Raw genomic sequence first — 27,924 nt, 5'->3', positions numbered from 1 at the left:
TAGTGGGAAAATGCACCGAGATTTGAAGCACACAGTAGCAAGAAAATGCACATAGATTTGAAACTCACAGTAGTGGGAAAATGCACCTAGATTTAAAACTCACAGCAGTTGGAAAATGCACCTAGATTTGAACCACACAGTCGAAGGAAAATGCACCTGGGTTTGGAACACAAAGCTATGGGAAATTTCACCTAGATTTAAACTCACAGCAGTGGGAAATGCACCTAGATTTAAGACTCACAGCAGTGGGAAAATGCACCAAGATTTGAGACACACAGCAGTGGGAAATTACACCTAGATTTAAACTCACAGCAGTGTGAAATTACACCTAGATTTAAACTCACAGCAGTAGGAAAATGCACCTAGATTTAAAGCTCACAGGAGTGGGAAAATGCACCTACATTTAAATCTCATAGTAGTGGGAAAATCCACCTAGATTTAAAACTCACAGCAGTGGGAAAATGCACCTAGATTTGAGCCACACAGTAGTGGGTAAATGCACCTAGATTTGAAACACACAGTAGTAGGAAAATGCACGTAGGTTTGAAACACAGAGCTATGGTAAATTTCACCTAGATTTAAACTCACAGCAGTGGGAAATGCACCTAGATTTGAAACACACAGCAGTGGGAAATTACACCTAGATTTAAACTCATAGCAGTAGGAACATGCACCTAGATTTAAAGCTCACAGGAGTGGGAAAATGCACCTAGATTTAAATCTCAAAGTAGTGGGAAAGTCCACCTAGATTTAAAACTCACAGCAGAGTGAAAATGCACCCTGATTTAAAACTCACATTAGTGAGAATATGCACCTAGATGTAAACTCACTCGAGTGGCAAAATGCACCTAGATTCAAAACTCAGAGCAGTGGGAAAATGCACCTAGATTTGAAACACACAACAATGGGAAATTGCGCCTAGATTTGAAACACACAGTAGTGGGGAAATGCACCTAGATTTGAACACACAGCAATGGGAAAATGCACCTAGATTTAAACTCACAGTAGTGGGAAAATGCACCCAGATTTAAAACTCACAGCAGTAGGAAAATGCACCTAGATTTAAAGCTCACAGGAGTGGGAAAATGGACCTAGATTTAAATCTCACAGTAGTGGGAAAATCCACCTAGATTTAAAACTTACAGCAGTGTGAAAATGCACCCTGATTTAAAACCCACAGTAGTGGGAAAATGCACCTAGATGTAAACTCACTGCAGTGGCAAAATGCAGCTAGATTCAAACCTCAGAGCAGTGGGAAAATGCACCTAGATTTGAAATGCACAACAATGGGAAATTGCGCCTAGATTTGAAACACATAGTAGTGGGGAAATGCACCTAGATTTGAACACACAGCAATGGGACAATGCACCTAGATTCAAACTCACAGTAGTGGGAAAATTCACTTAGATTTAAACTCACAGCAGTGGGAATATGCACCTAGATTTGAAACACACTGTAGTGGGGAAATGCACTGATTTTTGAAACACACAGTAGCAAGAAAATGCACATGGATTTGAAACTCACAGTAGTGGGAAAATGCACCTAGATTTAAACTCACAGAAGTGGAAAAATGCACCTAGATTTAAACTCACAGCAGTGGAAAAATGCACCTAGATTTAAAACTCACAGCAGTGGGAAAATGCACATAGATTTGAACCACACAGTAGTGGGAAAATGCACCTAGACTTGAAACACACAGTAGTAGGAAAATGCACCTAGGTTTGAAACACAGAGCTATGGGAAATTTCACCCAGATGTAAACTCACAGCAGTGGGAAATGCACCTAGATTTAAGACTCACAGTAGTGGGAAAATGCAACAAGATTTGAAACACACAGTAGCAAGAAAATGCACATGGATTTGAAACTCACAGCAGTGGGAAAATGCACCTAGATTTAAAACTCACAGCAGTGGGAAAATGCACCTAGATTTGAAACAAACAGTAGTGGGAAAATGCACCTAGATTTGAAACACACAGTAGTAGGAAAATTAAAAACTCATAGTAGTGGGAAGATGCACCTAGATGTAAACTCACTGCAGTGGCAAAATGCACCTAGATTTCAAACACACAACAATGGGAAAATGTGCCTAGATTTAAACTCACAGTAGTGGGAAAATGCACCTAGATTTAAAACTCACAGCAGTGGGAAAATGCACCTAGATTTGAAACACAGAGTAGTGGGAAAATGTACCTAGATTTGAAACACACAATAGTGGGAAAACGCACCTAGATTTAAAACTCGCAGCAGTGGGAAAATGCACCCTTATTTAAAACTCACAGTAGTGGGAAAATTCACCTAGGTTTGAAGCACAGAGCTATGGGAAATTTCATCTAGATTTAAACTCACAGCAGTGGGAAATGCACCTAGATTTAAGACTCACATCAGTGGGAAAATGCACCTAGATTTGAAACACACAGCAGTGGGAAATTACACCTAGATTTAAACTCACAGCAGTAGGAAAATGCACCTAGATTTAAAGCTCACAGGAGTGGGAAAATGCACCTACATTTAAATCTCATAGTAGTGGGAAAATCCACCTAGATTTAAAACGCACAGCAGTGTGAAAATGCACCCTGATTAAAAACTCTCAGTAATGGGAAGATGCACCTAGATGTAAACCCACTGCAGTGGCAGAATGCACCTAGATTTCAAATACACAACAATGGGAAAATGCACCTAGATTTAAACTCACAGTAGTGGGAAAATGCACCTAGATTTAAAACTCACAGCAGTGGGAAAATGCACCTAGATTTGAAACACAGAGTAGTGGGAAAATGTACCTAGATTTGAAACACACAATAATGGGAAAATGCACCTAGATTTAAAACTCACAGCAGTGGGAAAATGCACCCTTATTTAAAACTCACAGTAGTGGGAAAATTCCCCTAGATTTAAACTCACAGCAGTGGGAATATGCACCTAGATTTGAAACACACCGTAGTGGGAAAAAGCAGCGAGGTTTGAAACACACAGTAGCAAGAAAATGCACATGGATTTGAAACTCACAGCAGTGGGAAAATGCACCTAGATTTGAAACACAGAGTAGTGGGAAAATGTACCTAGATTTGAAACACACAATAATGGGAAAATGCACCTAGATTTAAAACTCACAGCAGTGGGAAAATGCACCCTTATTTAAAACTCACAGTAGTGGGAAAATTCCCCTAGATTTAAACTCACAGCAGTGGGAAAATGCACCTAGATTTGAAACACTGTAGTAGGAAAATGCACCTACGTTTGAAACACAGAGCTATGGGAAATTTCACCTAGATTTAATCTCACAGCAGTGGGAAATGCACCTAGATTTAAGACTCACAGCAGTGGGAATATGCACCTAGATTTAAAACTCACAGCAGTTGGAAAATGCACCTAGATTTGAAAACAACAATAATGGGGAAATGTACCTAGATTTAAACTCACAGTCATGGGAACATGCACCTAGATTTGAAACACACAGTAGTGGGAAAATGCACCGATATTTGAAACACACAGTAGCAAGAAAATGCACATGGATTTGAAACTCACAGTAGTGGGAAAATGCACCTAGATTTAAAACTCACAGCAGTTGGAAAATGCACCTAGATTTGAACCACACAGTAGTGTGAAAATGCACCTAGATTTGAAACACACAGTCGAAGGAAAATGCACCTGGGTTTGGAACACAAAGCTATGGGAAATTTCACCTAGATTTAAACTCACAGCGGTGGGAAATGCACCTAGATTTAAGACTCACAGCAGTGGGAAAATGCACCTAGATTTGAAGCACAGAGCAGTGGGAAATTACACCTAGATTTAAACTCACAGCAGTGGGAAATTACACCTAGATGTAAACTCACAGCAGTAGAAAAATGCACCTAGATTTAAAGCTCACAGGAGTGGGAAAATGCACCTACATTTAAATCTCACAGTAGTGGGAAAATCCACCTAGATTTAAAACTCACAGCAGTGTGAAAATGCACCCTGATTAAAAACTCACAGTATTGGGAAGATGCACCTAGATGTAAACTCGCTGCAGTGGCAAAATGCACCTAGATTTCAAACACACAACAATGGGAAAATGCACCTAGATTTAAACTCACAGTAGTGGGAAAATGCACCTAGATTTAAAACTCACAGCAGTGGGAAAATGCACTTAGATTTGAAACACAGAGTAGTGGGAAAATGTACCTAGATTTGAAACACACAATAATGGGAAAATGCACCTAGATTTAAAACTCACAGCAGTGGGAAAATGCACCCTTATTTAAAACTCACAGTAGTGGGAAAATTCCCCTAGATTTAAACTCACAGCAGTGGGAAATGCACCTAGATTTAAGACTCACAGCAGTGGGAAAATGCACCTACATTTAAATCTCATAGTAGTGGCAAAATCCACCTAGATTTAAAACTCACAGCAGTGTGAAAATGCACCCTGATTAAAAACTCAAAGTAGTGGGAAGATGCACCTAGATGTAAACTCACTGCAGTGGCAAAATGCACCTAGATGTCAAACACACAACAATGTGAAAATGCACCTAGATTTAAACTCACAGTAGTGGGAAAATGCACCTAGATTTAAAACGCACAGCAGTGGGAAAATGCACCTAGATTTGAAACACATACTAGTGGGAAAATGTACCTAGATTTGAAACACACCGTAGTGGGAAAATGCACCGAGATTTGAAACACACAGTAGCAAGAAAATGCACATGGATTTGAAACTCACAGTAGTGGGAAAATGCCCCTAGATTTAAACTCACAGCAGTGGAAAAATGCACCTAGATTTGAACCACACAGTAGTGGGAAAATGCACCAAGATTTGAAACACATACTAGTGGGAAAATGTACCTAGATTTGAAACACACCGTAGTGGGAAAATGCACCGAGATTTGAAACACACAGTAGCAAGAAAATGCACATGGATTTGAAACTCACAGTAGTGGGAAAATGCCCCTAGATTTAAACTCACAGCAGTGGGAAAATGCACCTAGATTTGAACCACACAGTAGTGGGAAAATGCACCAAGATTTGAAACACTGTAGTAGTAAAATGCACCTAGGTTTGAAACACAGAGCTATGGGAAATTTCACCTACATTTAATCTCACAGCAGTGGGAAATGCACCTAGATTTAAGACTCACAGCAGTGGGAATATGCACCTAGATTTAAAACTCACAGCAGTTGGAAAATGCACCTAGATTTGAAACACAGAGTACTGGGAAAATGTACCTAGATTTGAAACACACAATAATGGGAAAATGTACCTAGATTTAAACTCACAGCAGTTGGAAAATGCACCTAGATTTAAAACTCACAGCAGTTGGAAAATGCACCTAGATTTGAACCACACAGTCGAAGGAAAATGCACCTGGGTTTGGAACACAAAGCTATGGGAAATTTCACCTAGATTTAAACTCACAGCAGTGGGAAATGCACCTAGATTTAAGACTCACAGCAGTGGGAAAATGCACCTAGATTTGAAACACACAGCAGTGGGAAATTACACCTAGATTTAAACTCACAGCAGTGGGAAATGACACCTAGATTTAAACTCACAGCAGGAGGAAAATGCACCTAGATTTAAAGCTCACAGGAGTGGGAAAATGCACCTACATTTAAATCTCATAGTAGAGGGAAAATCCACCTAGATTTAAAACTCACAGCAGTGTGAAAATGCACCCTGATTAAAAACTCACAGTAGTGGGAAGATGCACCTAGATGTAAACTCACTGCAGTGGCAAAATGCACCTAGATTTCAAACACACAACAATGGGAAAATGCACCTAGATTTAAACTCACAGTAGTGGGAAAATGCACCTAGATTTAAAACTCACAGCAGTGGGAAAATGCACCTAGATTTGAAACACAGAGCAGTGGGAAAATGTACCTAGATTTGAAACACACAATAATGGGAAAATGCACCTAGATTTAAAACTCACAGCAGTGGGAAAATGCACTCTTATTTAAAACTCACAGTAGTGGGAAAATTGCCCTAGATTTAAACTCACAGTAGTGGGAATATGCACCTAGATTTGAAACACACCGTAGTGGGAAAATGCACCGAGATTTGAAACACACAGTAGCAAGAAAATGCACATGGATTTGAAACTCACAGTAGTGGGAAAATGCACCTAGATTTAAACTCACAGCAGTGGAAAAATGCACCTAGATTTAAACTCACAGCAGTGGAAAAATGCACCTAGATTAAAACTCACAGCAGTGGGAAAATGCACCTAGATTTGAACCACACAGTAGTGGGAAAATGCACCTAGATTTGAAACACTGTAGTAGGAAAATGCACCTAGGTTTGAAACACAGAGCTATGGGAAATTTCACCTAGATTTAATCTCACAGCAGTGGGAAATGCACCTAGATTTAAAACTCACAGCAGTTGGAAAATGCACCTAGATTTGAAACACAGAGTAGTGGGAAAATGTACCTAGATTTGAAACACACAATAATGGGAAAATGTACCTAGATTTAAACTCACAGTCGTGGGAACATGCACCTAGATTTGAAACACACAGCAGTGGGAAAATGCACCGATATTTGAAACACAAAGTAGCAAGAAAATGCACATGGATTTGAAACTTACAGTAGTGGGAAAATGCACCTAGATTTAAAACTCACAGCAGTTGGAAAATGCACCTAGATTTGAACCACAAAGTAGTGTGAAAATGCACCTAGATTTGAAACACACAGTCGAAGAAAAATGTACCTGGGTTTGGAACACAAAGCTATGGGAAATTTCACCTAGATTTAAACTCACAGCAGTGGGAAATGCACCTAGATTTAAGACTCACAGCAGTGGGAAAATGCACCTAGATTTGAAACACACAGCAGTGGGAAATTAGACCTAGATTTAAACTCACAGCAATGGGAAATTACACCTAGATTTAAACTCACAGCAGTAGAAACATGCACCTAGATTTAAAGCTCACAGGAGTGGGAAAATGCACCTACATTTAAAACTCACAGTAGTGGGAAAATCCACCTAGATTTAAAACTCACAGCAGTGTGAAAATGCACCCTGATTAAAAACTCACAGTAGTGGGAAGATGCACCTAGATGTAAACTCGCTGCAGTGGCAAAATGCACCTAGATTTCAAACACACAACAATGGGAAAATGCACCTAGATTTAAACTCACAGTAGTAGGAAAATGCACCTAGATTTAAAACTCACAGCAGTGGGAAAATGCACTTAGATTTGAAAAACAGAGTAGTGGGAAAATGTACCTAGATTTGAAACACACAATAATGGGAAAATGCACCTAGATTTAAAACTCACAGCAGTGGGAATATGCACTTAGAATTGAAACACACCGTAGTGGGAAAATGCACCGAGATTTGAAACACACAGTAGCAAGAAAATGCACATGGATTTGAAACTCACAGTAGTGGGGAAAATGCACCTAGATTTAACCTCACAGTAGTAGGAAAATGCACCTAGGTTTGAAACACAGAGCTATGGGAAATTTCACCTACATTTAATCTCACAGCAGTGGGAAATGCACCTAGATTTAAGACTCACAGCAGTGGGAAAATGCACCTAGATTTAAAACTCACAGCAGTTGGAAAATGCACCTAGATTTGAAACACAGAGTAGTGGGAAAATGTACCTAGATTTGAAACACACAATAATGGGAAAATGTACCTAGATTTAAACTCACAGTCATGGGAACATGCACCTAGATTTGAAACACACAGTAGTGGGAAAATGCACCGAGATTTGAAACACACAGTAGCAAGAAAATGCACATGGATTTGAAACTCACAGTAGTGGGAAAATGCACCTATATTTAAAACTCACAGCAGTTGGAAAATGCACCTAGATTTGAACCACACAGTCGAAGGAAAATGCACCTGGGTTTGGAACACAAAGCTATGGGAAATTTCACCTAGATTTAAACTCACAGCAGTGGGAAATGCACCTGGATTTAAGACTCACAGCAGTGGGAAAATGCACCTAGATTTGAAACACACAGCAGTGGGAAATTACACCTAGATTTAAACTCACAGCAGTGGGAAATTACACCTAGATTTAAACTCACAGCAGTAGGAAAATGCACCTAGATTTAAAGCTCACAGGAGTGGGAAAATGCACCTACATTTAAACCTCATAGTAGTGGGAAAATCCACCTAGATTTAAAACTCACAGCAGTGTGAAAATGCACCCTGATTAAAAACTCACAGTAGTGGGAAGATGCACCTAGATGTAAACTCGCTGCAGTGGCAAAATGCACCTAGATTTCAAACACACAACAATGGGAAAATGCACCTAGATTTAAACTCACAGTAGTGGGAAAATGCACCTAGATTTAAAACTCACAGCAGTGGGAAACTGCACTTAGATTTGAAACACAGAGTAGTGGGAAAATGCACCTAGATTTAAAACTCACAGCAGTGGGAAAATGCACTTAGATTTGAAACACACAATAATGGGAAAATGCACCTAGATTTAAAACTCACAGCAGTGGGAAAATGCACCCTTATTTAAAACTCACAGTAGTGGGAAAATTCCCCTAGATTTAAACTCATAGCAGTGGGAATATGCACCTAGATTTGAAACACACCGTAGTGGGAAAATGCACCGAGATTTGAAACACACAATAGCAAGAAAATGCACATGGATTTGAAACTCACAGTAGTGGGAAAATGCACCTAGATTTAAACTCACAGCAGTGGAAAAATGCACCTAGATTTAAAACTCACAGCAGTGGGAAAATGCACCTAGATTTGAACCACAGAGCAGTGGGAAATTACACCTAGATTTAAACTCACAGCATTGGACAAATGCACCTAGATTTAAAACTCACAGCAGTGGGAAAATGCACCTAGATTTGAACCACACAGTAGCAGGAAAATGCACCTAGATTTGAAACACACAGTAGTAGGAAAATTCACCTAGGTTTGAAGCACAGAGCTATGGGAAATTTTACCTAGATTTAAACACAGCAGTGGGAAATGCACCTAGATTTAAGACTCACAGCAGTGGGAATATGCACCTAGATTTAAAACTCACAGCAGTTGGAAAATTCACCTAGATTTGAAACACAGAGTAGTGGGAAAATGTACCTAGATTTGAAACACACAATAATGGGAAAATGCACCTAGATTTAAGACTCACAGTCGTGGGAGCATGCACCTAGATTTGAAACACAATAGTGGGAAAATGCACCGAGATTCGAAACACACAGTATCAAGAAAATGCACATGGATTTGAAATTCACAGTAGTGAGAAAATGCACCTAGATTTAAACTCACAGCAGTGGAAAAATGCACCTAGATTAAAACTCACAGCAGTGCGAAAATGCACCTAGATTTGAACCACACAATAGTGGGAAAATGCACCTAGATTTGAAACACTGTAGTAGGAAAATGCACCTAGGTTTGAAACACAGAGCTATGGGAAATTTCACCTAGATTTAAGACTCACAGCAGTGGGAATATGCACCTAGATTTAAAACTCAGCAGTTGGAAAATGCACCTAGATTTGAAACACAGAGTAGTGGGAAAATGTACCTAGATTGGAAACACACAATAATGGGAAAATGTACCTAGATTTAAATTCACAGTCGTGGGAACATGCACCTAGATTTGAAACACACAGTCGTGGGACAATGCACCGAGATTTGAAACACACAGTAGCAAGAAAATTCACATGGATTTGAAATCCACAGTAGTGAGAAAATGCACCTAGATTTGAAACTCACAGCAGTTGGAAAATGCACCTAGATTTGAACCACACAGTCGTAGGAAAATGCACCTGGGTTTGGAACACAAAGCTATGGGAAATTTCACCTAGATTTAAACTCACAGCAGTGGGAAATTACACCTAGATTTAAACTCACAGCAATAGGTAAATTCACCTAGATTTAAAGCTCACAGGAGTGGGAAAATGCACCTACATTTAAATCTCACAGTAGTGGGAAAATCCACCTAGATTTAAAACTCAAAGCAGTGTGAAAATGCACCCTGATTAAAAACTCACAGTAGTGGGAAGATGCACCTAGATGTAAACTCGCTGCAGTGGCAAAATGCACCTAGATTTCAAACACACAACAATGGGAAAATGCACCTAGATTTAAACTCACAGTAGTGGGAAAATGCACCTAGATTTAAAACTCACAGCAGTGGGAAAATGCACTTAGATTTGAAACACAGAGTAGTGGGAAAATGTACCTAGATTTGAAACAAACAATAATGGGATAATGTACCTATATTTAAACTCACAGTCATGGGAACATGCATCTAGATTTGAAACACACAGTAGTGGGAAAATGCACCGAGATTTGAAACACACAGTAGCAAGAAAATGCACATGGATTTGAAACTCACAGTAGTGGGAAAATGCACCTAGATTTAAAACTCACAGCAGTTGGAAAATGCACCTAGATTTGAACCACACAGTCGAAGGAAAATGCACCTGGGTTTGGAACACAAAGCTATGGGAAATTTCACCTAGATTTAAACTCACAGCAGTAGGAAATGCACTTAGATTTGAAACACAGAGTAGTGGGAAAATGTACCTATCTTTGAAACACACAATATTGGGAAAATGCACCTAGATTTAAAACTCACAGCAGTGGGAAAATGCACCCTTATTTAAAACTCACAGTAGTGGGAAAATTCCCCTAGATTTAAACTCACAGCAGTGGCAATATGCACCTAGATCTGAAGCACACTGTAGTGGGAAAATGCACCGAGATTTGAAACACACAGTAGCAAGAAAATGCACATGGATTTGAAACTCACAGTAGTGGGAAAATGCACCTAGATTTAAACTCACAGCAGTGGAAAAATGCACCTAGATTAAAACTCACAGCAGTGCGAAAATGCACCTAGATTTGAACCACACAATAGTGGGAAAATGCACCTAGATTTGAAACACTGTAGTAGGAAAATGCACCTAGGTTTGAAACACAGAGCTATGGGAAATTTCACCTAGATTTAAGACTCACAGCAGTGGGAATATGCACCTAGATTTAAAACTCAGCAGTTGGAAAATGCACCTAGATTTGAAACACAGAGTAGTGGGAAAATGTACCTAGATTGGAAACACACAATAATGGGAAAATGTACCTAGATTTAAATTCACAGTCGTGGGAACATGCACCTAGATTTGAAATACACAGTCGTGGGACAATGCACCGAGATTTGAAACACACAGTAGCAAGAAAATGCACATGGATTTGAAATCCACAGTAGTGAGAAAATGCACCTAGATTTGAAACTCACAGCAGTTGGAAAATGCACCTAGATTTGAACCACACAGTCGTAGGAAAATGCACCTGGGTTTGGAACACAAAGCTATGGGAAATTTCACCTAGATTTAAACTCACAGCAGTGGGAAATTACACCTAGATTTAAACTCACAGCAATAGGAAAATTCACCTAGATTTAAAGCTCACAGGAGTGGGAAAATGCACCTACATTTAAATCTCACAGTAGTGGGAAAATCCACCTGGATTTAAAACTCAAAGCAGTGTGAAAATGCACCCTGATTAAAAACTCACAGTAGTGGGAAGATGCACCTAGATATAAACTTGCTGCAGTGGCAAAATGCACCTAGATTTCAAACACACAACAATGGGAAAATGCACCTAGATTTAAACTCACAGTAGTGGGAAAATGCACCTAGATTTAAAACTCAAAGCAGTGGGAAAATGCACTTAGATTTGAAACACAGAGTAGTGGGAAAATGCACCTAGATTTAAAACTCACAGCAGTGGGAAAATGCACTTAGATTTGAAACACACAATAATGGGAAAATGCACCTAGATTTAAAACTCACAGCAGTGGGAAAATTCCCCTAGATTTAAACTCACAGCAGTGGGAATATGCACCTAGATTTGAAACACACCGTAGTGGGAAAATGCACTGAGATTTGAAACACACAGTAGCAAGAAAATGCACATGGATTTGAAACTCACAGTAGTGGGAAAATGCACCTCGATTTAAACTCACAGCAGTGGAAAAATGCACCTAGATTTAAAACTCACAGCAGTGGGAAAATGCACCTAGATTTGAACCACACAGTAGTAGGAAAATGCACCTAGATTTGAAACACACAGTAGAAGGAAAATTCACCTAGGTTTGAAGCACAGAGCTATGGGAAATTTCACCTAGATTTAAACTCACAGCAGTGGGAAATTATGCCTAGATTTAAACTCACAGCAGTAGGAAAATGCACCTAGATGTAAAGCTCACAGGAGTGGGAAGATGCACAAACAGTTAAATCTCATAGTAGTGGGAAAATCCACCTAGATTTAAAACTCACAGCAGTGTGAAAATGCACCCTGATTAAAAACTCACAGTAGTGGGAAGATGCACCTAGATGTAAACTCACTGCAGTGGCAAAAAGCACCTAGATTTCAAACACACAACAATGGGAAAATGCACCTAGATTTAAAACTCACAGCAGTGGGAAAATGCACCTAGATTTGAAACACAGAGTAGTGGGAAAATGTACCTAGATTTGAAACACACAATAATGGGAAAATGCACCTAGATTTAAAACTCACAGCAGTGGGAAAATGCACCCTTATTTAAAACTCACAGTAGTGGGAAAATTCCCCTAGATTTAAACTCACAGCAGTGGGAATATGCACCTAGATTTGAAACACACCGTAGTGGGAAATGCACCGAGATTTGAAACACACAGTAGCAAGAAAATGCACATGGATTTGAAACTCACAGTAGTGGGAAAATGCACCTAGATTTAACCTCACAGTAGAAGGAAAATGCACCTAGGTTTGAAACACAGAGCTATGGGAAATTTCACCTACATTTAATCTCACCGCAGTGGGAAATGCACCTAGATTTAAGACTCACAGCAGTGGGAAAATGCACCTAGATTTAAAACTCACAGCAGTTGGAAAATGCACCTAGATTTGAAACACAGAGTAGTGGGAAAATGTACCTAGATTTGAAACACACAATAATGGGAAAATGTACCTAGATTTAAACTGACAGTCATGGGAACATGCAACTAGACTTGAAACACACAGTAGTGGGAAAATGCACCGAGATTTGAAGCACACAGTAGCAAGAAAATGCACATAGATTTGAAACTCACAGTAGTGGGAAAATGCACCTAGATTTAAAACTCACAGCAGTTGGAAAATGCACCTAGATTTGAACCACACAGTCGAAGGAAAATGCACCTGGGTTTGGAACACAAAGCTATGGGAAATTTCACCTAGATTTAAACTCACAGCAGTGGGAAATGCACCTAGATTTAAGACTCACAGCAGTGGGAAAATGCACCTAGATTTGAGACACACAGCAGTGGGAAATTACACCTAGATTTAAACTCACAGCAGTGTGAAATTACACCTAGATTTAAACTCACAGCAGTAGGAAAATGCACCTAGATTTAAAGCTCACAGGAGTGGGAAAATGCACCTACATTTAAATCTCATAGTAGTGGGAAAATCCACCTAGATTTAAAACTCACAGCAGTGGGAAAATGCACCTAGATTTGAGCCACACAGTAGTGGGTAAATGCACCTAGATTTGAAACACACAGTAGTAGGAAAATGCACGTAGGTTTGAAACACAGAGCTATGGTAAATTTCACCTAGATTTAAACTCACAGCAGTGGGAAATGCACCTAGATTTAAGACCCACAGCAGTGGGAAAATGCACCTAGATTTGAAACACACAGCAGTGGGAAATTACACCTAGATTTAAACTCATAGCAGTAGGAACATGCACCTAGATTTAAAGCTCACAGGAGTGGGAAAATGCACCTAGATTTAAATCTCAAAGTAGTGGGAAAGTCCACCTAGATTTAAAACTCACAGCAGAGTGAAAATGCACCCTGATTTAAAACTCACATTAGTGAGAAGATGCACCTAGATGTAAACTCACTCGAGTGGCAAAATGCACCTAGATTCAAAACTCAGAGCAGTGGGAAAATGTACCTAGATTTGAAACACACAACAATGGGAAATTGCGCCTAGATTTGAAACACACAGTAGTGGGGAAATGCACCTAGATTTGAACACACAGCAATGGGAAAATGCACCTAGATTTAAACTCACAGTAGTGGGAAAATGCACCCAGATTTAAAACTCACAGCAGTAGGAAAATGCACCTAGATTTAAAGCTCACAGGAGTGGGAAAATGGACCTAGATTTAAATCTCACAGTAGTGGGAAAATCCACCTAGATTTAAAACTTACAGCAGTGTGAAAATGCACCCTGATTTAAAACTCACAGTAGTGGGAAAATGCACCTAGATGTAAACTCACTGCAGTGGCAAAATGCAGCTAGATTCAAACCTCAGAGCAGTGGGAAAATGCACCTAGATTTGAAATGCACAACAATGGGAAATTGCGCCTAGATTTGAAACACATAGTAGTGGGGAAATGCACCTAGATTTGAACACACAGCAATGGGACAATGCACCTAGATTCAAACTCACAGTAGTGGGAAAATTCACTTAGATTTAAACTCACAGCAGTGGGAATATGCACCTAGATTTGAAACACACTGTAGTGGGGAAATGCACTGATTTTTGAAACACACAGTAGCAAGAAAATGCACATGGATTTGAAACTCACAGTAGTGGGAAAATGCACCTAGATTTAAACTCACAGACGTGGAAAAATGCACCTAGATTTAAACTCACAGCAGTGGAAAAATGCACCTAGATTTAAAACTCACAGCAGTGGGAAAATGCACATAGATTTGAACCACACAGTAGTGGGAAAATGCACCTAGACTTGAAACACACAGTAGTAGGAAAATGCACCTAGGTTTGAAACACAGAGCTATGGGAAATTTCACCCAGATGTAAACTCACAGCAGTGGGAAATGCACCTAGATTTAAGACTCACAGTAGTGGGAAAATGCAACAAGATTTGAAACACACAGTAGCAAGAAAATGCACATGGATTTGAAACTCACAGCAGTGGGAAAATGCACCTAGATTTAAACTCACAGCAGTGGAAAAATGCACCTAGATTTAAACTCACAACAGTGGAAAAATGCACCTAGATTTAAAACTCACAGCAGTGGGAAAATGCACCTAGATTTGAAACACACAGTAGTGGGAAAATGCACCTAGATTTGAAACACACAGTAGTAGGAAAATTAAAAACTCATAGTAGTGGGAAGATGCACCTAGATGTAAACTCACTGCAGTGGCAAAATGCACCTAGATTTCAAACGCACAAACAATGGGAAAATGTGCCTAGATTTAAACTCACAGTAGTGGGAAAATGCACCTAGATTTAAAACTCACAGCAGTGGGAAAATGCACCTAGATTTGAAACACAGAGTAGTGGGAAAATGTACCTAGATTTGAAACACACAATAGTGGGAAAACGCACCTAGATTTAAAACTCGCAGCAGTGGGAAAATGCACCCTTATTTAAAACTCACAGTAGTGGGAAAATTCCCCTAGGTTTGAAGCACAGAGCTATGGGAAATTTCATCTAGATTTAAACTCACAGCAGTGGGAAATGCACCTAGATTTAAGACTCACATCAGTGGGAAAATGCACCTAGATTTGAAACACACAGCAGTGGGAAATTACACCTAGATTTAAACTCACAGCAGTAGGAAAATGCACCTAGATTTAAAGCTCACAGGAGTGGAAAAATGCACCTACATTTAAATCTCATAGTAGTGGGAAAATCCACCTAGATTTAAAACGCACAGCAGTGTGAAAATGCACCCTGATTAAAAACTCTCAGTAGTGGGAAGATGCACCTAGATGTAAACCCACTGCAGTGGCAGAATGCACCTAGATTTCAAACACACAACAATGGGAAAATGCACCTAGATTTAAACTCACAGTAGTGGGAAAATGCACCTAGATTTAAAACTCACAGCAGTGGGAAAATGCACCTAGATTTGAAACACAGAGCAGTGGGAAAATGTACCTAGATTTGAAACACACAATAATGGGAAAATGCACCTAGATTTAAAACTCACAGCAGTGGGAAAATGCACTCTTATTTAAAACTCACAGTAGTGGGAAAATTGCCCTAGATTTAAACTCACAGTAGTGGGAATATGCACCTAGATTTGAAACACACCGTAGTGGGAAAATGCACCGAGATTTGAAACACACAGTAGCAAGAAAATGCACATGGATTTGAAACTCACAGTAGTGGGAAAATGCACCTAGATTTAAACTCACAGCAGTGGAAAAATGCACCTAGATTTAAACTCACAGCAGTGGAAAAATGCACCTAGATTAAAACTCACAGCAGTGGGAAAATGCACCTAGATTTGAACCACACAGTAGTGGGAAAATGCACCTAGATTTGAAACACTGTAGTAGGAAAATGCACCTAGGTTTGAAACACAGAGCTATGGGAAATTTCACCTAGATTTAATCTCACAGCAGTGGGCAATGCACCTAGATTTAAAACTCACAGCAGTTGGAAAATGCACTTAGATTTGAAACACAGAGTAGTGGGAAAATGTACCTAGATTTGAAACACACAATAATGGGAAAATGTACCTAGATTTAAACTCACAGTTGTGGGAACATGCACCTAGATTTGAAACACACAGCAGTGGGAAAATGCACCGATATTTGAAACACAAAGTAGCAAGAAAATGCACATGGATTTGAAACTCACAGCAGTTGGAAAATGCACCTAGATTTGAACCACAAAGTAGTGTGAAAATGCACCTAGATTTGAAACACACAGTCGAAGAAAAATGTACCTGGGTTTGGAACACAAAGCTATGGGAAATTTCACCTAGATTTAAACTCACAGCAGTGGGAAATGCACCTAGATTTAAGACTCACAGCAGTGGGAAAATGCACCTAGATTTGAAACACACAGCAGTGGGAAATTAGACCTAGATTTAAACTCACAGCAATGGGAAATTACACCCAGATTTAAACTCACAGCAGTAGAAACATGCACCTAGATTTAAAGCTCACAGGAGTGTGAAAATGCACCCTGATTAAAAACTCACAGTAGTGAGAAGATGCACCTAGATGTAAACTCACAGTAGTAGGAAAATGCACCTAGATTTAAAACTCACAGCAGTGGGAAAATGCACTTAGATTTGAAAAACAGAGTAGTGGGAAAATGTACCTAGATTTGAAACACACAATAATGGGAAAATGCACCTAGATTTAAAACTCACAGCAGTGGGAAAATGCACCCTTATTTAAAACTCACAGTAGTGGGAAAATTCCCCTAGATTTAAACTCACAGCAGTGGGAATATGCACCTAGATTTGAAACACACCGTAGTGGGAAAATGCACCGAAATTTGAAACACACAGTAGCAAGAAAATGCACATGGATTTGAAACTCACAGTAGTGGGAAAATGCACCTAGATTTAACCTCACAGTAGTAGGAAAATGCACCTAGGTTTGAAACACAGAGCTATGGGAAATTTCACCTACATTTAATCTCACAGCAGTGGGAAATGCACCTAGATTTAAGACTCACAGCAGTGGGAAAATGCACCTAGATTTAAAACTCACAGCAGTTGGAAAATGCACCTAGATTTGAAACACAGAGTAGTGGGAAAATGTACCTAGATTTGAAACAAACAATAATGGGAAAATGTACCTAGATTTAAACTCACAGTCATGGGAACATGCACCTAGATTTGAAACACACAGTAGTGGGAAAATGCACCGAGATTTGAAAAACACAGTAGCAAGAAAATGCACATGGATTTGAAACTCACAGTAGTGGGAAAATGCACCTAGATTTAAAACTCACAGCAGTTGGAAAATGCACCTAGATTTGAACCACACAGTCGAAGGAAAATGCACCTGGGTTTGGAACACAAAGCTATGGGAAATTTCACCTAGATTTAAACTCAGAGCAGTAGGAAATGCACTTAGATTTGAAACACAGAGTAGTGGGAAAATGTACCTATCTTTGAAACACACAACAATGGGAAATTGCGCCTAGATTTGAAACACACAGTAGTGGGGAAATGCACCTAGATTTGAACACACAGCAATGGGAAAATGCACCTAGATTTAAACTCACAGTAGTGGGAAAATGCACCCAGATTTAAAACTCACAGCAGTAGGAAAATGCACCTAGATTTAAAGCTCACAGGAGTGGGAAAATGGACCTAGATTTAAATCTCACAGTAGTGGGAAAATCCACCTAGATTTAAAACTTACAGCAGTGTGAAAATGCACCCTGATTTAAAACTCACAGTAGTGGGAAAATGCACCTAGATGTAAACTCACTGCAGTGGCAAAATGCAGCTAGATTCAAACCTCAGAGCAGTGGGAAAATGCACCTAGATTTGAAATGCACAACAATGGGAAATTGCGCCTAGATTTGAAACACATAGTAGTGGGGAAATGCACCTAGATTTGAACACACAGCAATGGGACAATGCACCTAGATTCAAACTCACAGTAGTGGGAAAATTCACTTAGATTTAAACTCACAGCAGTGGGAATATGCACCTAGATTTGAAACACACTGTAGTGGGGAAATGCACTGATTTTTGAAACACACAGTAGCAAGAAAATGCACATGGATTTGAAACTCACAGTAGTGGGAAAATGCACCTAGATTTAAACTCACAGAAGTGGAAAAATGCACCTAGATTTAAACTCACAGCAGTGGAAAAATGCACCTAGATTTAAAACTCACAGCAGTGGGAAAATGCACATAGATTTGAACCACACAGTAGTGGGAAAATGCACCTAGACTTGAAACACACAGTAGTAGGAAAATGCACCTAGGTTTGAAACACAGAGCTATGGGAAATTTCACCCAGATGTAAACTCACAGCAGTGGGAAATGCACCTAGATTTAAGACTCACAGTAGTGGGAAAATGCAACAAGATTTGAAACACACAGTAGCAAGAAAATGCACATGGATTTGAAACTCACAGCAGTGGGAAAATGCACCTAGATTTAAACTCACAGCAGTGGAAAAATGCACCTAGATTTAAACTCACAACAGTGGAAAAATGCACCTAGATTTAAAACTCACAGCAGTGGGAAAATGCACCTAGATTTGAAACACACAGTAGTGGGAAAATGCACCTAGATTTGAAACACACAGTAGTAGGAAAATTAAAAACTCATAGTAGTGGGAAGATGCACCTAGATGTAAACTCACTGCAGTGGCAAAATGCACCTAGATTTCAAACGCACAAACAATGGGAAAATGTGCCTAGATTTAAACTCACAGTAGTGGGAAAATGCACCTAGATTTAAAACTCACAGCAGTGGGAAAATGCACCTAGATTTGAAACACAGAGTAGTGGGAAAATGTACCTAGATTTGAAACACACAATAGTGGGAAAACGCACCTAGATTTAAAACTCGCAGCAGTGGGAAAATGCACCCTTATTTAAAACTCACAGTAGTGGGAAAATTCCCCTAGGTTTGAAGCACAGAGCTATGGGAAATTTCATCTAGATTTAAACTCACAGCAGTGGGAAATGCACCTAGATTTAAGACTCACATCAGTGGGAAAATGCACCTAGATTTGAAACACACAGCAGTGGGAAATTACACCTAGATTTAAACTCACAGCAGTAGGAAAATGCACCTAGATTTAAAGCTCACAGGAGTGGAAAAATGCACCTACATTTAAATCTCATAGTAGTGGGAAAATCCACCTAGATTTAAAACGCACAGCAGTGTGAAAATGCACCCTGATTAAAAACTCTCAGTAGTGGGAAGATGCACCTAGATGTAAACCCACTGCAGTGGCAGAATGCACCTAGATTTCAAACACACAACAATGGGAAAATGCACCTAGATTTAAACTCACAGTAGTGGGAAAATGCACCTAGATTTAAAACTCACAGCAGTGGGAAAATGCACCTAGATTTGAAACACAGAGCAGTGGGAAAATGTACCTAGATTTGAAACACACAATAATGGGAAAATGCACCTAGATTTAAAACTCACAGCAGTGGGAAAATGCACTCTTATTTAAAACTCACAGTAGTGGGAAAATTGCCCTAGATTTAAACTCACAGTAGTGGGAATATGCACCTAGATTTGAAACACACCGTAGTGGGAAAATGCACCGAGATTTGAAACACACAGTAGCAAGAAAATGCACATGGATTTGAAACTCACAGTAGTGGGAAAATGCACCTAGATTTAAACTCACAGCAGTGGAAAAATGCACCTAGATTTAAACTCACAGCAGTGGAAAAATGCACCTAGATTAAAACTCACAGCAGTGGGAAAATGCACCTAGATTTGAACCACACAGTAGTGGGAAAATGCACCTAGTTTTGAAACACTGTAGTAGGAAAATGCACCTAGGTTTGAAACACAGAGCTATGGGAAATTTCACCTAGATTTAATCTCACAGCAGTGGGAAATGCACCTAGATTTAAAACTCACAGCAGTTGGAAAATGCACTTAGATTTGAAACACAGAGTAGTGGGAAAATGTACCTAGATTTGAAACACACAATAATGGGAAAATGTACCTAGATTTAAACTCACAGTTGTGGGAACATGCACCTAGATTTGAAACACACAGCAGTGGGAAAATGCACCGATATTTGAAACACAAAGTAGCAAGAAAATGCACATGGATTTGAAACTCACAGCAGTTGGAAAATGCACCTAGATTTGAACCACAAAGTAGTGTGAAAATGCACCTAGATTTGAAACACACAGTCGAAGAAAAATGTACCTGGGTTTGGAACACAAAGCTATGGGAAATTTCACCTAGATTTAAACTCACAGCAGTGGGAAATGCACCTAGATTTAAGACTCACAGCAGTGGGAAAATGCACCTAGATTTGAAACACACAGCAGTGGGAAATTAGACCTAGATTTAAACTCACAGCAATGGGAAATTACACCCAGATTTAAACTCACAGCAGTAGAAACATGCACCTAGATTTAAAGCTCACAGGAGTGTGAAAATGCACCCTGATTAAAAACTCACAGTAGTGAGAAGATGCACCTAGATGTAAACTCACAGTAGTAGGAAAATGCACCTAGATTTAAAACTCACAGCAGTGGGAAAATGCACTTAGATTTGAAAAACAGAGTAGTGGGAAAATGTACCTAGATTTGAAACACACAATAATGGGAAAATGCACCTAGATTTAAAACTCACAGCAGTGGGAAAATGCACCCTTATTTAAAACTCACAGTAGTGGGAAAATTCCCCTAGATTTAAACTCACAGCAGTGGGAATATGCACCTAGATTTGAAACACACCGTAGTGGGAAAATGCACCGAAATTTGAAACACACAGTAGCAAGAAAATGCACATGGATTTGAAACTCACAGTAGTGGGAAAATGCACCTAGATTTAACCTCACAGTAGTAGGAAAATGCACCTAGGTTTGAAACACAGAGCTATGGGAAATTTCACCTACATTTAATCTCACAGCAGTGGGAAATGCACCTAGATTTAAGAGTCACAGCAGTGGGAACATGCACCTAGATTTAAAACTCACAGCAGTTGGAAAATGCACCTAGATTTGAAACACAGAGTAGTGGGAAAATGTACCTAGATTTGAAACAAACAATAATGGGAAAATGTACCTAGATTTAAACTCACAGTCATGGGAACATGCACCTAGATTTGAAACACACAGTAGTGGGAAAATGCACCGAGATTTGAAAAACACAGTAGCAAGAAAATGCACATGGATTTGAAACTCACAGTAGTGGGAAAATGCACCTAGATTTAAAACTCACAGCAGTTGGAAAATGCACCTAGATTTGAACCACACAGTCGAAGGAAAATGCACCTGGGTTTGGAACACAAAGCTATGGGAAATTTCACCTAGATTTAAACTCAGAGCAGTAGGAAATGCACTTAGATTTGAAACACAGAGTAGTGGGAAAATGTACCTATCTTTGAAACACACAATAATGGGAAAATGCACCTAGATTTAAAACTCACAGCAGTGGGAAAATGCACCCTTATTTAAAACTCACAGTAGTGGGAAAATTCCCCTAGATTTAAACTCACAGCAGTGGCAATATGCACCTAGATCTGAAGCACACTGTAGTGGGAAAATGCACCGAGATTTGACACACACAGTAGCAAGAAAATGCACATGGATTTGAAACTCACAGTAGTGGGAAAATGCACCTAGATTTAAACTCACAGCAGTGGAAAAATGCACCTAGATTAAAACTCACAGCAGTGCGAAAATGCACCTAGATTTGAACCACACAATAGTGGGAAAATGCACCTAGATTTGAAACACTGTAGTAGGAAAATGCACCTAGGTTTGAAACACAGAGCTATGGGAAATTTCACCTAGATTTAAGACTCACAGCAGTGGGAATATGCACCTAGATTTAAAACTCAGCAGTTGGAAAATGCACCTAGATTTGAAACACAGAGTAGTGGGAAAATGTACCTAGATTGGAAACACACAATAATGGGAAAATGTACCTAGATTTAAATTCACAGTCGTGGGAACATGCACCTAGATTTGAAACACACAGTCGTGGGACAATGCACCGAGATTTGAAACACACAGTAGCAAGAAAATGCACATGGATTTGAAATCCACAGTAGTGAGAAAATGCACCTAGATTTGAAACTCACAGCAGTTGGAAAATGCACCTAGATTTGAACCACACAGTCGTAGGAAAATGCACCTGGGTTTGGAACACAAAGCTATGGGAAATTTCACCTAGATTTAAACTCACAGCAGTGGGAAATTACACCTAGATTTAAACTCACAGCAATAGGAAAATTCACCTAGATTTAAAGCTCACAGGAGTGGGAAAATGCACCTACATTTAAATCTCACATTAGTGGGAAAATCCACCTGGATTTAAAACTCAAAGCAGTGTGAAAATGCACCCTGATTAAAAACTCACAGTAGTGGGAAGATGCACCTAGATATAAACTTGCTGCAGTGGCAAAATGCACCTAGATTTCAAACACACAACAATGGGAAAATGCACCTAGATTTAAACTCACAGTAGTGGGAAAATGCACCTAGATTTAAAACTCAAAGCAGTGGGAAAATGCACTTAGATTTGAAACACAGAGTAGTGGGAAAATGCACCTAGATTTAAAACTCACAGCAGTGGGAAAATGCACTTAGATTTGAAACACACAATAATGGGAAAATGCACCTAGATTTAAAACTCACAGCAGTGGGAAAATTCCCCTAGATTTAAACTCACAGCAGTGGGAATATGCACCTAGATTTGAAACACACCGTAGTGGGAAAATGCACTGAGATTTGAAACACACAGTAGCAAGAAAATGCACATGGATTTGAAACTCACAGTAGTGGGAATATGCACCTCGATTTAAACTCACAGCAGTGGAAAAATGCACCTAGATTTAAAACTCACAGCAGTGGGAAAATGCACCTAGATTTGAACCACACAGTAATAGGAAAATGCACCTAGATTTGAAACACACAGTAGAAGGAAAATTCACCTAGGTTTGAAGCACAGAGCTATGGGAAATTTCACCTAGATTTAAACTCACAGCAGTGGGAAATTATGCCTAGATTTAAACTCACAGCAGTAGGAAAATGCACCTAGATGTAAAGCTCACAGGAGTGGGAAGATGCACCTACAGTTAAATCTCATAGTAGTGGGAAAATCCACCTAGATTTAAAACTCACAGCAGTGTGAAAATGCACCCTGATTAAAAACTCACAGTAGTGGGAAGATGCACCTAGATGTAAACTCACTGCAGTGGCAAAAAGCACCTAGATTTCAAACACACAACAATGGGAAAATCCACCTAGATTTAAACTCACAGTAGTGGGAAAATGCACCTAGATTTAAAACTCACAGCAGTGGGAAAATGCACCTAGATTTGAAACACAGAGTAGTGGGAAAATGTACCTAGATTTGAAACACACAATAATGGGAAAATGCACCTAGATTTAAAACTCACAGCAGTGGGAAAATGCACCCTTATTTAAAACTCACAGTAGTGGGAATATTCCCCTAGATTTAAACTCACAGCAGTGGGAATATGCACCTAGATTTGAAACACACCGTAGTGGGAAATGCACCGAGATTTGAAACACACAGTAGCAAGAAAATGCACATGGATTTGAAACTCACAGTAGTGGGAAAATGCACCTAGATTTAACCTCACAGTAGAAGGAAAATGCACCTAGGTTTGAAACACAGAGCTATGGGAAATTTCACCTACATTTAATCTCACCGCAGTGGGAAATGCACCTAGATTTAAGACTCACAGCAGTGGGAAAATGCACCTAGATTTAAAACTCACAGCAGTTGGAAAATGCACCTAGATTTGAAACACAGAGTAGTGGGAAAATGTACCTAGATTTGAAACACACAATAATGGGAAAATGTACCTAGATTTAAACTGACAGTCATGGGAACATGCACCTAGACTTGAAACACACAGTAGTGGGAAAATGCACCGAGATTTGAAGCACACAGTAGCAAGAAAATGCACATAGATTTGAAACTCACAGTAGTGGGAAAATGCACCTAGATTTAAAACTCACAGCAGTTGGAAAATGCACCTAGATTTGAACCACACAGTCGAAGGAAAATGCACCTGGGTTTGGAACACAAAGCTATGGGAAATTTCACCTAGATTTAAACTCACAGCAGTGGGAAATGCACCTAGATTTAAGACTCACAGCAGTGGGAAAATGCACCTAGATTTGAGACACACAGCAGTGGGAAATTACACCTAGATTTAAACTCACAGGGTGTGAAATTACACCTAGATTTAAACTCACAGCAGTAGGAAAATGCACCTAGATTTAAAGCTCACAGGAGTGGGAAAATGCACCTAACTTTAAATCTCATAGTAGTGGGAAAATCCACCTACATTTAAAACTCACAGCAGTGGGAAAATGCACCTAGATTTGAGCCACACAGTAGTGGGTAAATGCACCTAGATTTGAAACACACAGTAGTAGGAAAATTCACGTAGGTTTGAAACACAGAGCTATGGTAAATTTCACCTAGATTTAAACTCACAGCAGTGGGAAATGCACCTAGATTTAAGACCCACAGCAGTGGGAAAATGCACCTAGATTTGAAACACACAGCAGTGGGAAATTACACCTAGATTTAAACTCATAGCAGTAGGAACATGCACCTAGATTTAAAGCTCACAGGAGTGGGAAAATGCACCTAGATTTAAATCTCAAAGTAGTGGGAAAGTCCACCTAGATTTAAAACTCACAGCAGAGTGAAAATGCACCCTGATTTAAAACTCACATTAGTGAGAAGATGCACCTAGATGTAAACTCACTTGAGTGGCAAAATGCACCTAGATTCAAAACTCAGAGCAGTGGGAAAATGTACCTAGATTTGAAACACACAACAATGGGAAATTGCGCCTAGATTTGAAACACACAGTAGTGGGGAAATGCACCTAGATTTGAACACACAGCAATGGGAAAATGCACCTAGATTTAAACTCACAGTAGTGGGAAAATGCACCCAGATTTAAAACTCACAGCAGTAGGAAAATGCACCTAGATTTAAAGCTCACAGGAGTGGGAAAATGGACCTAGATTTAAATCTCACAGTAGTGGGAAAATCCACCTAGATTTAAAACTTACAGCAGTGTGAAAATGCACCCTGATTTAAAACTCACAGTAGTGGGAAAATGCACCTAGATGTAAACTCACTGCAGTGGCAAAATGCAGCTAGATTCAAACCTCAGAGCAGTGGGAAAATGCACCTAGATTTGAAATGCACAACAATGTGAAATTGCGCCTAGGCTTGAAACACATAGTAGTGGGGAAATGCACCTAGATTTGAACACACAGCAATGGGACAATGCACCTAGATTCAAACTCACAGTAGTGGGAAAATTCACTTAGATTTAAACTCACAGCAGTGGGAATATGCACCTAGATTTGAAACACACTGTAGTGGGGAAATGCACTGATTTTTGAAACACACAGTAGCAAGAAAATGCACATGGATTTGAAACTCACAGTAGTGGGAAAATGCACCTAGATTTAAACTCACAGAAGTGGAAAAATGCACCTAGATTTAAACTCACAGCAGTGGAAAAATGCACCTAGATTTAAAACTCACAGCAGTGGGAAAATGCACATAGATTTGAACCACACAGTAGTGGGAAAATGCACCTAGACTTGAAACACACAGTAGTAGGAAAATGCACCTAGGTTTGAAACACAGAGCTATGGGAAATTTCACCCAGATGTAAACTCACAGCAGTGGGAAATGCACCTAGATTTAAGACTCACAGTAGTGGGAAAATGCAACAAGATTTGAAACACACAGTAGCAAGAAAATGCACATGGATTTGAAACTCACAGCAGTGGGAAAATGCACCTAGATTTAAACTCACAGCAGTGGAAAAATGCACCTAGATTTAAACTCACAACAGTGGAAAAATGCACCTAGATTTAAAACTCACAGCAGTGCGAAAATGCACCTAGATTTGAAACACACAGTAGTGGGAAAATGCACCTAGATTTGAAACACACAGTAGTAGGAAAATTAAAAACTCATAGTAGTGGGAAGATGCACCTAGATGTAAACTCACTGCAGTGGCAAAATGCACCTAGATTTCAAACACACAACAATGGGAAAATGTGCCTAGATTTAAACTCACAGTAGTGGGAAAATGCACCTAGATTTAAAACTCACAGCAGTGGGAAAATGCACCTAGATTTGAAACACAGAGTAGTGGGAAAATGTACCTAGATTTGAAACACACAATAGTGGGAAAACGCACCTAGATTTAAAACTCGCAGCAGTGGGAAAATGCACCCTTATTTAAAACTCACAGTAGTGGGAAAATTCCCCTAGGTTTGAAGCACAGAGCTATGTGAAATTTCATCTAGATTTAAACTCACAGCAGTGGGAAATGCACCTAGATTTAAGACTCACATCAGTGGGAAAATGCACCTAGATTTGAAACACACAGCAGTGGGAAATTACACCTAGATTTAAACTCACAGCAGTAGGAAATTGCACCTAGATTTAAAGCTCACAGGAGTGGAAAAATGCACCTAAATTTAAATCTCATAGTAGTGGGAAAATCCACCTAGATTTAAAACACACAGCAGTGTGAAAATGCACCCTGATTAAAAACTCTCAGTAGTGGGAAGATGCACCTAGATGTAAACCCACTGCAGTGGCAGAATGCACCTAGATTTCAAACACACAACAATGGGAAAATGCACCTAGATTTAAACTCACAGTAGTGGGAAAATGCACCTAGATTTAAAACTCACAGCAGTGGGAAAATGCACCTAGATTTGAAACACAGAGCAGTGGGAAAATGTACCTAGATTTGAAACACACAATAATGGGAAAATGCACCTAGATTTAAAACTCACAGCAGTGGGAAAATGCACTCTTATTTAAAACTCACAGTAGTGGGAAAATTGCCCTAGATTTAAACTCACAGTAGTGGGAATATGCACCTAGATTTGAAACACACCGTAGTGGGAAAATGCACCGAGATTTGAAACACACAGTAGCAAGAAAATGCACATGGATTTGAAACTCACAGTAGTGGGAAAATGCACCTAGATTTAAACTCACAGCAGTGGAAAAATGCACCTAGATTTAAACTCACAGCAGTGGAAAAATGCACCTAGATTAAAACTCACAGCAGTGGGAAAATGCACCTAGATTTGAACCACACAGTAGTGGGAAAATGCACCTAGATTTGAAACACTGTAGTAGGAAAATGCACCTAGGTTTGAAACACAGAGCTATGGGAAATTTCACCTAGATTTAATCTCACAGAAGTGGGAAATGCACCTAGATTTAAAACTCACAGCAGTTGGAAAATGCACTTAGATTTGAAACACAGAGTAGTGGGAAAATGTACCTAGATTTGAAACACACAATAATGGGAAAATGTACCTAGATTTAAACTCACAGTTGTGGGAACATGCACCTAGATTTGAAACACACAGCAGTGGGAAAATGCACCGATATTTGAAATACAAAGTAGCAAGAAAATGCACATGGATTTGAAACTTACAGTAGTGGGAAAATGCACCTAGATTTAA

The sequence above is a fragment of the Ambystoma mexicanum genome, chromosome 13 (assembly GCF_040938575.1).
Source record: "Ambystoma mexicanum isolate Mex_15411 chromosome 13, UKY_AmexF1_1, whole genome shotgun sequence".
Lineage (NCBI taxonomy): Eukaryota > Metazoa > Chordata > Amphibia > Caudata > Ambystomatidae > Ambystoma > Ambystoma mexicanum.
Note: the sequence above shows the minus strand (reverse complement) of the source record.